Source organism: Myotis davidii, unplaced genomic scaffold, assembly GCF_000327345.1.
Source record: "Myotis davidii unplaced genomic scaffold, ASM32734v1 scaffold663, whole genome shotgun sequence".
Lineage (NCBI taxonomy): Eukaryota > Metazoa > Chordata > Mammalia > Chiroptera > Vespertilionidae > Myotis > Myotis davidii.
Window position 1 is genome coordinate 6224862 of NW_006295816.1, and position 6839 is coordinate 6231700.

Sequence of the window (6839 nt, forward strand, 5' to 3'; positions counted from 1 at the left end):
TAGCATCTGACCTTCAGAACAGCTTCCCTGCCTGACAGCTCTGCCCTCCATTATAACCCACCCACAGCTTGGAGCCCCAAACCCACCACTTCTCCCTTCAGAGCTGGCCCCAGACTTCCAGGCACGAGTCGCACCCACCGACTTCAGAAACAAGCTCAGGCCTGATTGGGAGCTGTCCCGTTAGCCCCTGAGGACTGGCGAGTGCCAGTCATCCGATTTGTGCAAACACCTTACCTCTCCACCAGAATGGCCCGTCCCTGGGAGCACTGTGCTCGCAACCCTTATGCAATGGCGGCTGTGCATGTCCGTCCCTGGGAGCACTGGAAAGCTTGCAGGTTTGATTCCTGGTCTGGGCACACACCTGGGTTGCGGGCTCTATCCCCGGTAGGAGACGTGCAGCGGTCAGCTGATTGATGTTTTCCTCTCACAGCGATGTTGTTTCTCTCTCTCTCTCCTTCTCCCTTCTTCTCTCTCTCTCTAAAAAGAATCAATTTAAAAAAATTCTTTAAAAAAAAGGCAAAGCATGGATGCAAGTAAAGGGTAAAAATGAGAATTTGTTATATTTGTTATACAGGTTTCTCTACTTTTGTATGTGTTCAAAAATCTCCATAGTAAAAAGTAAAAATGAACAATAAAATCAGCATTAAATGATCCCAACTTGCTGATTATTTATGGTTCACTGTTGTGGCTGTAGAATTTCTCCCTGAGCTGACTGACTGGGGCTGGGTGGGGAAGAGGGCAGCAATTGGATTGGCCTGAGAAAGGGTCACTAAGGGACTTGTGTGAAATACTTTTGCATAGAAAGGGCACTCTTTTTACTTAGATGATTTCTCTGGAATGGCTTGGTGATGGGCTCATGGCAGTTATGGGTGAGATGGGAGAGGGGATGGTAAAGTTCCCAGAGGCTGTGTAATTCTGGGAACCTCCTGTGAGCTTTTCTTGGGGGTCAGGAAACTTCTGGAATAATTGACCTGCTCTTGCAAATTTCAGGGCTTAGAAGAGAAACAGAAGCAGCCAACCATCGCTGCTGCTTCCTCCAGTTCTAGTGGGACTTGGTCTACTCCTGTAGTCTAGGGTGGTCTTGCTCTATACGGCCAAGCACTGGACCTCAGAGTTCAAAAAGTTTTTGTTGATTGATTGCTTGATTGACAGATCAGTTGATGGTCCACGTAGAGCCATGTTACCGGGAGGATTGCTTGATAGCACACACCTGGCCTAAGGTTAGGCACACTGGATAAACCATCATTCCCTCCCTCTGACGCCACACATTGTTTGCCACTTGTGAATATCAAAACTGCAGAGAGCAGTGCCTAGAAACAGAATTTTCCTCATTTCCACTTCCTTGCTTTGCTCTGTTCAGGTTCTGGACTTTGAACTTCTTTGGCAGCTTAAATTTTAAGAGTCGTTTTGGAGAAAAACTTAAACTCTGCAACCATGTATTTTTCCTTAAAAAAAAAAATTATACACAGTTGAGCAGTTAACTCAGCTCAAGATCCTGAAGATAAAAAGTGAGCACTAGTCACTTATAAAAATGGAAAATGCACACCTAAAGGCCCACCAGTCATTCCTTATCCATGAGGGGACCTTTCATTTCAATTTGCATTTGCTTATACTTCTCAGTCCACTTCCCAGGACCAAATGGCTTCCCCACGTTCTAGGTCTGTAATTCATTGGTCTGCTAGACATCTCTACCCTTGGGTTCTCAAACATTTCTGATGTTGAATTTATTTTCCTTCAGAAATGCTACCTGATTTGGGAACTGGCCAGCCCAGAAGCTGGTGTCATCACTCTGGCCCTGATGAGTGAAAATAAAATAATGAATACCATTGTTGTCCCCATGCTCATTGATTCTGACTCCTGAACACCTCTGGAATCTATTGATTCTTCAATCTGATGACCACTGATGGTTAAGACCTTCATCGTTTCTTTCCTGAATCCTGACAACAGACTCACAGCCTGTAGACTTCCAAGTGAATGGATGTAGGGTATTTCCTTGAATGACAAGCGGGCAGACAATCTCTGGCATATAGGCAAGGGCCAGGTCACAGATGGCTTTTGGTGCCAAGATGGGAACTGGGTCTTCATCCATGCTGTTTCCACTGTCTTTGCAGGAGAATGTAAGGTCCTTAGCCAAGAGGACACTGAGACACCATCTTAGATATCAAAGATAATGGGAGATCAAGTAGACCACCTTGGTCCTTACTTTCAGATAGTTTCAAATGGGTACCTTAGCTCTGAAAAACGTAGGAACATCTGTCAGGAACCAGACAGGTGGAGCCTGTGGATGGTGGGAGATGCTCTCCATAGCTCCCTCTGAGAGGAACCAGGGAAGGCAGAGTAAGGACAGTGTGGGTACTCTTGTTATCTGTACTGTTTTTCATGGGCAATTTCTCTTGTATCACACAACTTCCTATCAGTTCGCAAATAAATTCAACCTCTTTCCATAATGGTGACTACTTCAAGCTCTTACCTGCAAAACGTTTAACAGCCTTATTAAAGCTTGTTTAAAGATGTCTTCCTTTGATAAAGTGGCAATTATCAGGTATAGGGCTTGTGCCGCAGGATCATTTATCATCTTACAATCAATGATATTGATTTAGCTTCTCAGCGCTATGAATCTGAATGCGTTCCAGCCAATGGTAGCATCACCAAATGATCAGGTCATGTCACCACAATGGTGAACCCTTGACAGGAATAGGATTCAAGAACACAAGCCTTCCCTAGAGGCCTTCCCTGGAGTCCTAGGATCATTCATGGGAAATAGGCTAGATGCGAATTTTGTAGTTTCCATAGCTCTGCTCTGGGAACCCAAGGACGTCCTTGTCAACGCTGCCTAATTGTCTGGTTACACTTTTTAAAAACGACATCTCCTGGATCAGGAGGACCATATGCATCCACTGTAGTCTCCCCACACAAATCCCTATACATTTAAGAAAATGTATTTTAAAAAATTCCTAACAGTTGGAAAGTAAGAGAGGGTGCCATTGGTGAAAAATGGTCAGGAAGGAAGAAAGACACCCAACCCCACAACATGGGAAGGAGAAAAATGAAAAAGGAAGGATTATCATAGAGGGCGCTCCAGTGGGGGCAGCCGGTAAAGAGACCTGAAGGGTTCTGGCTGGGATACGCAGGAGGAGCAGCCCGGGGGCTCAGGTCCTCTACTGTCCATCAATCATGCCGGCAACAGCTGACAGCAGGCTCATTGTTCAGGCGGGAGTAGTGAGTGCTTGACCTAACTTCTGAAGCATTCTTTCAGCCAGCTGGAGAATCGGGGAAATTGTGTTGGGGGATTATGTAAAAGAAGGGTAGATGTAGAGAACAGTCAGCAGTTGAAAAGAATTGTGTCAGGAGTGTAGGTTGCCTGTTATGGGAAAGACAGGAAATGCAGATGGAGGCTATTCAGGGCAGAGCACAAAGACCCCGCAGGCTGGGCCAGGGAGCTTGGACTTCCTTCTGTAGGTGCAGGAAACCACCGAACGGTTTTAAGAAGGGGGATGGCCTGGTTAGACGCATATTTTAGTCAGACTCATCCAGGGACAATGGCTGATGAATCCCAAGGACAAAGCATTTCAAGCATGACTGCCGATCAAACCAGGCACCACGCAACTGGATACGCCAGGAGGAAGAGCAAGTTGGGCACAGAGGAAATATTGCTGCCTTGTCGCTTAGACTTAGGGAGTAGTAAGCAGATCTATTTAGCATTAAACATGAAGGACCTATTCTATTTTTTTCTACTTCCAAAACCTGAGAGGAAAGATTCAGTTCCGGGGACAGTGCGGAGACCTCACCCAACCTGCTCAGGGGGCCTGGTTGAAGGAGGTTTACCCACAATATGGTAGGTGCTTAGGGGGTGCTCACAGCAGCCCCAGAATCGCTTGCATTCACAGAGCCTCTGCCTCGCTTCTCCCCTCTCCTGTTTTCCTGAGTTGCGTGCTGGAAATAGTCGAGCACAAGGCACAGCTCCGTGGACAAAGAAGAAGATGTTTATGTTCGTGAAAAATCCAGCCCTAATTATGCCTCGGGGAGCCGGTGGGAGTGATGAGGCAGCGAGCCCCGGCTGCTCATCTTGTTAATAGATGCCGGCCACAGGGTGCTTCTGTCGCGTGCCGCTTAGAAAGCCTTTGATGGACACGGACGAAGCGGCTTTCGTCAGTCCATAACGTGATGCGACCTAAAGGATATGATGGTAATCGTTTCGGGTGATTTTCATTTCGTGTCTGGTTATGAGAAGCTTCTCTTCCTGTTAGGGCCATATTGCGGCAAAGGGACCGTGAGCTTAGCGGGAGCTCACAGGAGCGCAGGCACTAACTTGGGATGCGTTGGCTGCCATTTAAAGGCTTGTTAAGGAAATGGTTTTAAAATGTTATTTCTGACTCCGTTTAGGAGTGATAACGCCATATCACATGGGGCCGTCTGACGCAGCCCAGGCGAGGAAAGCTCGAAGCAGGTTTTCAGCGACTAAGGCAGCGGATCCACGTTTCCCCGTGTGACAGCGGTTTCCTGAAGGCAGTGAGCATGCAGCCGAGGGGACACGAAAGATGCAAAGGGAAAACCAGCTAGTCCTTCTGTTAGGAGGACAGAGACCATATAAGCAAGATTCTTCAGCCTGAAGTCCAGTTCAGAAACTCAGACTTCAGTGACTGTCACTCATGATTATGGAGGTTGAACCATACGAAACTCCTGATAGTCTGCTGCTCCCGACAGTCAGTTGTTTCATATGGTTCAACCTCCCGCTTTAGGAACAACATCCTGTCTGCACGCTAGAACTTGGCTTAGCCTGTGCTTGAGCTCCAAAGCCTTAAAACCTTAAAATCTCAGACTGCAGCCTCCTGTCCTTCCAAACCTCTCCTGTCCTCACTCGGGGCACCAGTTGATTCTGCAGCCCAGCCAGTTTGCAGAGCTTCAGGCCCGTAGAGCCCAAGTCCTGGGCACCTCTGCAAGGAGCTTCATTACCTCAGTGCAATAATGTTTACAATATGTTCCCAAATTCTTCAAAACTTGTTCTTGTAAAGGGCAGAGTCTTAATCCTCTCCTCTCTGAGCATGGGTGAACTTAGTGACATGCTCCTAAAGACTAGAATGGAGAAGAAGGGTCATTTGTAATACAGCCATAAATAAGTCATACCCCAGGAACAAGAAGTCCAAGTTTTAATTCCCCTTTGTGCTGGTTTCACAGGGGTATGGTAGCGAATGACCACAAATTACCCTTCAACCCAGTCAATCATTCCAGGAATGTTTTAGACCCTTCTGTTTTCATCACTTGAAACATCAATTGGTCACTGACATTTGTAGACTCGACCTGCTTGACACCTCTGGCCTGTCCCGTCTTGGCCATTTCCTTGTCCCTGCCTCCGTTCGGGTCCCCATCCCCTTGTGGCTGGATGGCTATCCTTGCTTCCCAAGTGATCTCCTTCACTTCCGTCTTGCTCCCCACCTCTGCATCCGGGGTGATTTTTCTACGGCTCACCGCGTCACTCTCCTGCCCACACACCTCCCATGCCCTCTTGCTGCCTCAGGAACTCTTGGGGTTGGTCCCACACTCACCCAGGATCTAGACTTCCCTACCTCACCTCCTGCCGCTTTTCATAAGCATCCTTGGCTTTAGTGAGTGATACCAAACTTGCCTTCAGACCTCAGGAAAGCCAGGCTGCCTCATCCTCCTTGTGTTATTAACAGGTGGTCTTCTTTCTGTCTAAAGGCCCATGACTTTCTCTTTTCCTGCCTTTATCTAGATGCATCCAAATGTGCTCTAAAATTCAGCTTAAGTGAGAGAGCAACCAAAGGACTTGTATGCACGCGTATTAGCATAACTAGTGGACACAGACACTGGAGCGGTGGGGGCTTGCCCGGGATGGGAATGGCTGGTGGGGGGCGGGGTGGTCAACTGGGGGAAAAGGAGACATAGGTAAAATTTTTGACAATAAAAATAAATAATTTTTTTATGGCAGCCTTCTCTGCGTCTCCAGAGACATTCCTCTGCTTCCCTCCAGCCTCCCCCTGCAGTGGAGCAATGCTGAAGCCATCTTTCCCTTTAAAAGTGTGCTTTCAGGAATCCGGGACCCTGTCCACACCCACCCACCTTTCACCCCTCGGTTTCTGCACTGTGTACCGGACCCTGCGGGGTGAGTGTGTGGAAATCCCACTGTGCTCTGTCTCCTGAGGGGCTCCTTCGTGTCATTCCACTGTCAAAGGGAGAGCTTTTAGCAATAAGTCTGCCCAGAAGGGGCGCCTTTTAAAATACTGCCTTGTGTGCGAACGGGGGGCCCTGCTCACACCTTTGGCCAGAGAGGAAGGAGACCAGTCATCATCATCTCCATGCCCCTCGCCCAGGGAGCTTGGGGTTAAGTTTTCTCACCCGTGAAATAGCCAGGAACCAACAGACTGAGCTTGAGGGAATCCAAAGACTGTCCTCTGCTCCCAGAAGACATGCTACTCAAATGAAAGTGGAGACTATTTTGGAAAAGGAGATAGTGCCTCCTCTTCCAGCAGATGGAAGGCCTCTATGGCCTAGGGGAGAGGGAGCAGGGCCCCTGCCTGGGCTTCCCACAGCTGCGTCTCCATGGCTACCTTTCCAGCATCTCAGGAAACAAAGGCCAGGCTAAGGTAGACCTCCGCCAGAGGGCAACCTGGGATTTTCCACGTGGAACCACCACGCCCTTGATGGAGAACGCCCTGGAAGAGAGGAAGCGGGGAGGGCTGGTAGAAGAAAGGGAGACCTGAGGGCTAGAAATGTCAGCAGAGGGACCTACCAACTGGCCTGAATGAACGCCAGCCCTGGGGAGCACGCTGGAGAAATGAGGAGATGGCTTGAGTAACGGAGGAGAAGCTGGCAAAGCTCAC